The 10,435-nt window shown below is 43.5% G+C and overlaps 1 protein-coding gene across 5 annotated transcripts in view; it reads right to left on the bottom strand.

The window, feature by feature from the left end:
* mtss1 (MTSS I-BAR domain containing 1) overlaps window positions 1-10,435 on the bottom strand; it is a 228,518-nt gene that overhangs the window by 203,803 nt on the left and 14,280 nt on the right. The gene's annotated exons all lie outside the window — the stretch shown is intronic.

Genomic DNA, 10,435 nt, shown 5'->3' with positions numbered 1-10,435 from the left:
TGAATTGAACAGTATCAGGTTAGAGCTGGGTATCAAGCAATGTGTGGCTCATCATCCATCTCAGGCATCTCAATACCATTCATGCAAGGTCAGAACTGGATTAACAACCACTTCCTTGGATGGTGTAACTTCAATAACTTGCCCAACACCCTGATTCAGAACTGCATTGGCATTCCTTCACTGTTACTAATTTTCAAACATCACACCCTGCAACCACAATCAGCACTGCGGATGTCCCCAAACCACACTGACTGTAGAGGTTCAAAGTGGCAGCTCACTATCAATCTTTCAGGGCAATTATAAATGCACAGAAAATGCTGGTCCAGGCAGCAACACCCTATCCCATGAAAACATTTCCTGGCCTCCAGACCAGCACCGTTCCTCTGCTGGGATCAGTGACTCATTCCTTTAGCTGATGGTTTACAAAACAACTGCTTCCTGTAACTGCACTTAATGATTTACCGCAATTAAAGAATTCAGTCTCACTGAAGTTCTCTGTAAATACTTAGGGTCTCTATAAGCACTACACAATATTTTTCCACACTGTTCTGATACCAGCTGATGGTACTAGTGGATAAATCAAAAAATGATAAATCATTCATCTCCACATCAACAAAGGCAAGATTCAAAAATCATCCAACTTCCTCCATTTCCAATTGAAATCATTTCCTATTCCTGGTTTAAAAGGATTTTCTGATTATTAAAAAAAAAGTGACATCAGAAAGCTCTTGAATGTACTGATTATTCACATGCAAAATTCTGACAGTTCTTTCTTCCTGGTCACAGTTGCTTTCCCTTGCATCCCATCATGATATCTGCAGAAGCATGATCATATCTTCACTACTCTTGAGACAACATGATGGAGACCATTGGAGAAGAGGCCGGAGCAGTAGGTAGGTGAGCCTGCAGAGGGTCCTGTGGGCTGGAGGAAGGGTGATCGGGGTTATGCATGTGAAGTACCTGTGTGCCATGGGAGCATCACACACACATATGTGGAGGAGTGGAGATGGGAGGGGTCCCAGTGAGGATGAGCTAAAGCAGCAAACTTCACACACCTGGTGATCATATCAAAGTTACCAACCCACACCAACACAGGTGGCGTTTGCCTTGGAGCTGTGGAGGAAATGGTGACAGACACTCCAGAAGATCCATCACAGATAGAGGTCAAGATAAGGTAGATGCCCTTGAGGGACAATAACACAGAGGATAAAACACTGTCAAACACAATACTGTGCACCCAGCTGCTGTGCAAAAAAAAATCAAAGTTCACAGTGATCAAACCCCCACCACATTGCTTTGGGGAGGGGTCAACATCAATTCAGCCCAAACATGAATTAATTGAGAGCCCCTTGTCACCCAGGGGCCACAACGCAGCAACTAGAGAAACCAGGTGATAAAAGCTAAATCTGGCACCAGTGGATCCCCAGATTACATTGTCAGCTGATCCCCATCAGATGGCCTCAGTAACTTGGGACAAGGGTAGGAATTGAACCAAAACAAAGCACAGGGTGCATTCCGGCAGGATTAGAACTCAAACTTGTATCAAAACAGGGTTAGGCAATAACGTGAGTATTGGGCACAATGCTGGTGTCTGTATAATAAAAGGAAAAAGAGAGAGAGAGAGAGAGAGAGAGAGAGAGAGAATAGAGAGAGAGAGAAAAGAGAAAATGAGAAGGTAAGAAGAAGGAGCAGGAGGTCATTCAGCCCCTCGAGAGTGCTACACCATTAAATACAATCAGGGCTGATCTCACCTCTGCCTCAACTGCATTTTCATGCCCATTCCTATAGCCCATCAACCCATTACTAATTAAAAACCTATTTCCTCAAATTGATTCAGTGTCCCAGCATGCACCACACTCATGATCCTTTGACAGAGGTAATTTCTCATCTGTTTTAAATCTGCCACCCGTTATCCTAAAACTATGACCTCTCATTCTGGGTCACACATAAGGGGAGCCATCATCTCTACATCTTCATTAAACACCTTTAGCTTCTTATTTATCATAATTGTATCTCTTCTCATTCTTCTAAACTCTAGCGAGTATAATCATCATGCCCGAACTAAACTGGGAAACAAACCTTCTGCCCTTATTTTGTCCATACTCCTCTATTCCCTCCCTACTCATGTAACCATCCAGATGCCTCTTAAATGTAGCCATGCTTCCACCACCCCTTCTGGCAGTGCATTCCAGACTCCTAACACACACACTGTGTGAAAACCTCCCTTACACATCTCCCTTAAACCTCCCCGCGCCCACCCCCCCACCTTGAACCTGTGCCCCCTTTCAAGCCTGAGAAAAAGCCTCTGACTGTCCACCCTAAGTATGTCTCTCTTAATTGTGTAGACCTCCATCAGGTCTGCTCTCAGCCGCCAACTTTCCAGTGAAAACAATCCTAGTCTTTTTAACCTTTCCTCATTGGCCAATGCCCTCGAGACCAGGCGACACCCTGGTGAACCTTCTCTGCACTTTCTCCAAAGCTTCCACTTCCTTCTGATAGTGTGGTGACCAAAACTGCACACCATACTCCAAATGTGACCTTACAAGGGTTTCATATTGCTGCAACATGGTTTGCCAACTCTTGTACACCATGCCCCAGCTGATGAAGACAAACTTGCCATAAGCCTCCTTGATCACCATGGCCACCCATGTTACCACTTTTATGGAACTGTGGGCCTGCATACCCAGATCCGTCTGTTAATGTTCCTAAGGGTTCTGCCATTTACAGTATAATTCTCACCAAAACTTGATCCTCCAAAATGCATCGGTCCAAGTCATCAAACTATATTCTGTTGTATCCTTTCACAATCTTTCGCACGATCAGCAACTCCACCAATCTTCGTGTCACCTGCAAACTTACTAATCAGGCTACCCACATTTTCCTCCAGATCATTTACGGAGGAACCTCTATTATCCAAATATCATATTATCCGGCAAGCTCGCAAGGTCCCGGTGCTTGGCTAAACTATGTTATCCAGCATTCGATTATCTGGAATTCAATTAATCAAACAAAATACTGCTGTCCTATGTCCTTTGAGGTTCCTCTGTTTATACACTACAAACAGCAGAGGACCTAAGACTGATCCCTGTGGAACACTACGAGCTACCAGTCTCCATTCTGAAAAGCACCCTCCCACCACTACCCTCCATCTTATATGACCAAGCCAGTTTTGTATCCATCCAGCCAGCCTACTCCAAATCCCATGTGATTTTATTTTTCCAATCTGCCATGTGGGACTTTATCAAATGCCTTAAAGTCCATCTCAATTACATCCACAGCCCTTCCCTCATCAATTACCTTTGTCACATCTTCATAAAAATTCAATCTGGTGAGACGTGAACTGCCCCACACAAAACCATGCTGCCTGTCTAGGCCTAAACTGTTGAAAATCTTCTAAGACAAGCCTTTCATCTTTGAAATTAATCAAATGAACCTTCTCTGAAATGCTGCCAATGCAATTACATCCTTCCTCAAGTAAACTACACAGTACTGTAATGCGGTTCACCAGAAGGTGTAAGATTCACAAACTTAGTACCAGAGTTGAGGCTCAAGTGAAAGACTGAACAGGCTGGGAACCTTTCTGTAGAAAGTGGAGGAGTGACCTAACATTGGGATAGGCACAGAGAAGACATCTCTAACGGCAGGAGTCCAAACTAGAGCCATAATCATTCCAACTGGGAATTCAAGCAAAACTTCTTTACCCAGGGAGCAGTGAAATTATGGAAGTTGTTCCCACAGGGAGTAGTTTGTTTTGAGAATGTTGTTGCTGTGACATTTAAGGGGAAGTTGGATAAACATTTGAGGAGAGGAGAAATGCATGAAGTCCCAAGTGAAAATGCCCAACATTCACATCTGAACATAGCTCCTTCTGTGGGGATTAAACCCCAAGCAAAAGTTGTACTGTCAAACCAGAAGCAGAGAAAGGAATAGGCTTTGCACAAAGAGGTTAGAATTTTTTTTTAAAAACTTTTCTAAGCTTCAATCATTTACATTGCATTGCCAATATCACAGAAAGAAAACAAAGTTATAAACAGGGTTATCACCATCGGACCAGAGATCCAAGCACTTAATAGTGAGGAGCACAGCTTCCTCAGAGTGCCCATCTCATCTTGGAATTCACTCAGCTGTAACTCAATCCAATTCTCAATCTCTACTGATTTGGGGGCCTGGTGTGAATTCAAACACAGCAATGTACATTTATATAGCACCTTTAATTGGTGCAACAATTCAAGGTGGTTCATATGCGAGATTATAATGGAATGAGCTGCCAGACGAAGTAATGGAGGCTGGTACAATTACAACATTTAAAAGGCAGCTGGATGGGTATATGAATAGGAAGGGTTTAGAGGGGCCAAGTATTGGCAAATGGGACTAGATTAGATTGGGATATCTGGTTGGCATGGACGAGTTGGACTGAAGGGTCTATTTCCGTGCTGTACATCTCTATGACTCAGGCCACATAAGGAGGTATGAGGACACATGACTAAAAGCTGAGTCAAAGATTTTAAGGCGTGGCTTAAAGAAGGTAGGACACAAAGATGTAGGGAAGGAATTCCAGAAGCTGGGCACAGACAGCTGAAGCCATGGCCACAAATGGTACAATTAATGGAACTGTTACACAAGATGCCAGAATTCTACCTATACAGAGACCTTGAGGAAGTTACAGGTCCAAAGGGATAAGCAGCCAGGGTGGAGGGTTTGTAAACAAGGATGAGCAATATGATTTGGAATCTGGCATGAATTAAATAAACCTCACAGCAGTTGTGCTAGAGTGGCTGGGGAGAGAGGGTAGGCTCAGGGATCTACTAAAGCTGAGCTGGGTGGAGAGATTCATTCAACCGGTCCTTTAGGGACGAAAATTGCCATCCTCACCCGGTCTGGCCTACGTGACTCCAGATCCACAACAATGTGGTTGATACTTAACTGCCCTCAGGCAATTTGGGATGAGCAATAAATACTGGCTTAGCCAGCCCATGAATGGTTTTCTTTTTACAAATTGCCACTTCCAATCACAATTCAACAGTAAAGGCAAGTGCATACATGCAGTCATTCCCAAAAGAGTGAACAGGCTATAGCTGCAGCATCCCAGTTTCCTCACATTCTTATTGCTCATTTGTGAAGCTCCCATAAGTGCATTGTTTGTCAAGGGATGTTTGAATAACATTCAGGGTGACACGTTGACTCAGTGGTTAGCACTGCTGCCTCACAGCACCAGAGTCCCAGGTTCGATTCCAACCTCGGGCAACTGTCTGTATGGAGTTTGCACATTCTCCCTGTGTCTGCGTGGGTTTTCTCCCACAGTCCAAAGTTGTGCAGGTCATGTGAATTGGCCATGCTAAATTGCCCATAGTGCTAGATGCATTAGTCAAAGGGAAATGGGTCTGGGTGGGTTATTCTTTGGAGGGTCGGTGTGGATTGGTTGGGCCGAAGGGCCTGTTTCCACACTGTAGGGTATCTAATACACCAGAAAGGGATTAACAATTGCTGGAGAGAAAAGAGAGTAGTAAGGATCAAACAGCAACAGGGGCAAAACCAAACAATGAACAGGTCATGGTCAGAGACTAACAACTTCAGGAACAACTTGGAGTTTCAAACAAATTCATGGCATGCACCCAGGGACAGGCCACAGAACTACAATACAAGGAGAAACTGAGCACTGGAAATGTCAAAGGAAAAAGAAAATTTCCTACAACAAGACACTGTTTCTCTTAAACTGTCCTCTGCAAAACAAATCATTGACAGAATAATAAACACCATTAAGACACAAATTAATTGAGCAGACAATTACAATCACAGAATTGTTACAACACAGGACAAGGCCATTCCGTCCATACACATGCGGGCTTTGTAAGAGCAATTTACCTCAACAGGTGCCTGAACATACAAATACATGTATGAGCAGCAGTAGGCTACTTGAACCATGGAGTCTGCTTAGTCATTTAATAAGATCACAGCTAATCAGATTGCAATCTCAACTAGATATTCAATCTTGCCTCCCCTCATAACCTTTTACACCCTTTCCATCCACCTGTGCCTTAAAAACATTCAAAACACTATTTCCACAGTCTTTTGGGGTTAGAATTCCAAAGACTCATCATGGCACTCTGTTAGAAAAATATTGCCTCATCGTTGTCTTGAAAGAGCATTCTAGAGTAATACAGCACAGAAACAGACCCTTCAGTTCAACTTGTCCATGCCGACCTAGGTTTACTAACCTAAACTCGCCCTATTTTCCTGCATTTGGCCCGTATCCCTCTAATCTTTTCCTATTCATGTTAATGTCTTTCAAAATGCTGCAATAGTACCTGCATCTACAATTTCCTCTGGCAGTTCATTCCACATATGAACAACTCTCTTGTGTGAAAGGTTGCTCCTCATATCCATCTCACCTTTCTTCATACAGGCATAACATTAGCCATTTTCCAGTCCTCTGGCACCTCTTCCATAGTTATGGATAATGCAAACATCTCCACCAGGTGCCCTGCTATTTCTTCCCTAGCTTCCTACAACGTCCCAGAGATTTATCCACCTTTTTGTTTTTTTTTTAAGACCTTCAGCATCTCCTTTTCCATAATGTGGACTGTTTTCAAGACAACAAATATTTATTTCCCAAGATCACCAGACTCTATATCTTTCTCCACAGTAAAAGCTGGTGAGAAATATTCATTTAATATTGTTCCAATTTTATATGGCTCCATACATAGATGACCTCATTGATGTATACGGGGCCCTATTCTCTCCCTAGTTGTTCTTTTTACTCTTAAGGTACTTGTAGAATCTCTGTCAAACAGCTTAAGAACCTCTCAGTTTCTCTTCTCGAATTCTGTACCTATATCCTTCTCCAAAGTGAAGACAGATGTGGAATCTAGCCATAGCATCATACAGCATGGAAACAGATGCTTTGGTCTAACTCATCCATGCCGACCAGATATCCCAATCTAACCTAGTCCCATTTGCCAGCACTTAGCCCATATATCTCTATATCCTTCTTATTCATAGACCCTCCTGATGCTTTTTAAAATGTTGTAATTGCACCTGCCTCCACCATTGCCTCTAGCAGCTCATTCCATACACAGCATCACCCTCTGGGTCCCTTTTAAATCTTTACCCTCTCACTTTAAATCTATGCCCTCTAGTTTGGACCCCCCCCCATCTTCAGAAAACGACAATAGACAATTGGTGCAGGAGTAGGCCATTCTGCCCTGTGAGCCTGCACCACCATTCAATATGATCATGGCTGATCATCCTTAATCAGTATCCTGTTCCTGCCTTATCTCCATAACCCTTGATTCCACAATCCCCGAGAGCTCTATCCAACTCTTTCTTAAATGAATCCAGAGACTGGGCCTCCACTGCTCTCTGGGGCATAGCATTCCACACAGCCACCACTCTCTGGGTGAAGAAGTTTCTCCTCATCTCTGTCCTAAATGGTCTACTCTGTATTTTTAAGCTGTGTCCTCTGGTTTGGCACTCACCCATCAGCGGAAACGTGTTTCCTGCCTCCAGAGTGTCCAATCCTTTAATAATCTTATATGTCCCAATCAGATCCCCTCGCAGTCTTCTAAACTCAAGGGTATACAAGCCCAGTCGCTCCAGTCTTTCAGCATAAGGTAATCCTGCCATTCCAGGAATTGACCTCGTGAACCTACGTTGCACTCCCTCAACAGCCAGAATGTCTCTCCTCAAATTTGGAGACCAGAACTGCACACAATACTCCAGGTGTGGTCTCACCAGGGCCCTGTACAGCTGCAGAAGAACCTCTTTGCTTCTAACTCAATCCCTCTTGTTATGAAGGCCAGCATGCTATTAGCCTTCTTCACTACCTGCTGTACCTACATGCTTACCTTCATTGACTGGTGTACAAGAACACCCAGATCTCTTTGGACTGCCCCTTTACCTAAATTGATTCCATTTAGGTAGTAATCTGCCTTCCTGTTCTTGCCACTAAAGTGGATAACCATACATTTATCCACATTAAACTGCATCTGCCATGCATCTGACCACTCACCTAACCTGTCCAGGTCACCCTGTAATCTCTTAACCTCCTCACATTTCACCCTGCCACCCAGCTTTGTATCATCAGCAAATTTGCTAAAGTTATTACTAATACCATCTCCTATATCATTAATATATATTGTAAAAAGCTGCGGTCCTAGTACTGATCCCTGCGGTATCCCACTGGTCACTGCCTGCCATTCTGAAATGGAGCCGTTTATCACTACTCTTTGTTTCCTGTCAACCAACCAACTTTCAATCCAAGTTAGTACTTTGCCCCCAATACAATGCGTCCTAATTTTGCTCACTAACCTCCTATGTGGGACTTTATCAAAAGCTTTCTGAAAGTCCAGGTACACATCTACTGGATCTCCCTCGTCCATCTTCAGAGTTACATCCTCAAAAAATTCCAGAAGATTAGTCAAGCATGATTTCCCCTTCATAAATCCATGCTGACTCTGACCTATTCTGTTACTACTATCCAGATGTGTTGTAATTTCATCCTGTATAATAGACTCCAGCATCTTTCTCACCACTGAGGTCAGACTAACTGGAGTATAACTTCCTGCTTTCTCTCTCCCACCTTTCTTAAAAGGTGGTATAACATTAGCCATCCTCCAATCCATAGGAACTGATCCCAAATCTATCGAACTCTGGAAAATAATCACCAACGCATCCACGATTTCTCGAGCCACCTCCTTCAGTACCCTGGGATGTAGACCATCAGGCCCTGGGGACTTATCAACCTTCAGACGTAACAGTCTCTCCAACACCAATTCCTGGCAAATATAAATTCCCTATAGTTCAGGTCCTTCAGCCACTGTTACCTCTGGGAGATTGCTTGTGTCTTCCCCAGTGAACACAGATCTGAAGTACCAATTCAACAGATCTGAAGTACCAATCTGAAGACCTTGGTTATTCACCCTATCCATGTCCCTCATGATTTTACAAACCTCTATAACATGACCCCTCAGCCTTTAAAGCTTTATAGGGTGACATGGTGGCTCGGTGGTTAGCACTGCTACCTCACAGAGCCAGGGACCCGGATGCAATTCCAGCTTCGGAGTTTTCACATTCTCCCAGTGTCTGTGTGGTTTCCTCCGGGTGCTCCAGTTTCCTCCCACAATCCAAAGATGTGCAGGTTAGGTGAATTGGCCATGCTAAATTGCCCATAGTGCTCAGGGATGTGTAGGTTAGGTGCATTAGCCAGGGGAAATGTACGGTAATAGGATCAGGGAATGAATCTGGGTGGGTTACTCTTCGCGAAGGTCGGTGTAGCCTGTTTTCCCAGCCTACTCAGTCTCTCCTTAAAGCTCAAACTCTTCCAGTCCCAGCAACATATTCATATACCCTTTCTGTAACATCCCACCATGTCCTCCAGACCCACACACAGATTGGCCCCTTCATCCCTAATGGGCCCTACTCTTTCCCTGGTTATCCTCTTCCCCTTCACATACAAATAAAATGTCTTTGAATTCTTCCTAATCTTACCCACTAGTGTCTTTTCATGCCCCTTCTTTGCTTTCCTAATTGCTTTCTTTAGGTCTAGGGCCTCCATTGGCTTGCTCACTTTGTATCTTTAAAAGCCTTTGTTTTCCTAATCTAGTCTTCTTTGTCCCTTTCGCCAATCACCAGAAATTACTGGCCCATGTTTCTTGATCCTTTCAGTAAAGGGTATAGTTTCTCCCTCACTACTCTGTCCAGATCCCTCATGAGTTGAACAACTCTTTCAAATCTCCTCTTGACCTACTCTTCTGCAAGGAGGACAGTTCCAATTTCTCTAAATTTATCTATATTACTGAAGGTCCTCAACACTGAAACCATTCTCACAAACATTTCTCACCCTCTCCAGTGCTTTCACATCTTTCCATGAATATAATCCCCAGAACTGGATGCCATACTCCTGCTGAGCCTGACCCAGTGTCCAAGTAAGGTTAACATCAACTCCTTTGATTTGTACTGTGTGCCCTACCAATAAAGCCCAGGATACTGTATGCTTTTTCAACCGTCAGCTTCAAACAATTTCTCCAGGCACCCCCTGGTCCGTCTGTTCCTGCACCACCTCTAAAATTGTACCTTCAAATTTAGATTGTTTTTTCATGTCCTGGTGATCAAGAATTGATTACTTTCCCCATCTCTGCATTAAATTCATTATGTCACTCTAGCCTACTCCATCAACCTGTCAATATCCATTTGAAGTTCGACATTGTTCTCCTCACAGTTCACCATGCTTTTAAATTTTCAAGTTGTGAAGCATCTACAAATTTTGAACTTGTGCCTGTATCCCAATGTCTGGGTCATTCATGCATATCAGGAAGAGCACAGGTGCTACACAGACCCCTAGGAAAATCCAATGGAAATCCTCTTCCAGTTCAAGAAACATTCATTAATCACTCCACCAACCTAGTCATCCTGTTATTACTAGAGTACAGTCATAGAG

This window comes from Chiloscyllium plagiosum, unplaced genomic scaffold (genome assembly GCF_037043375.1).
Source record: "Chiloscyllium plagiosum isolate Xiang-an unplaced genomic scaffold, Cpla_swu_hap1 HiC_scaffold_15, whole genome shotgun sequence".
NCBI lineage: Eukaryota > Metazoa > Chordata > Chondrichthyes > Orectolobiformes > Hemiscylliidae > Chiloscyllium > Chiloscyllium plagiosum.
Note: the sequence above shows the minus strand (reverse complement) of the source record. Positions and strands in the feature narration are given on the sequence as shown.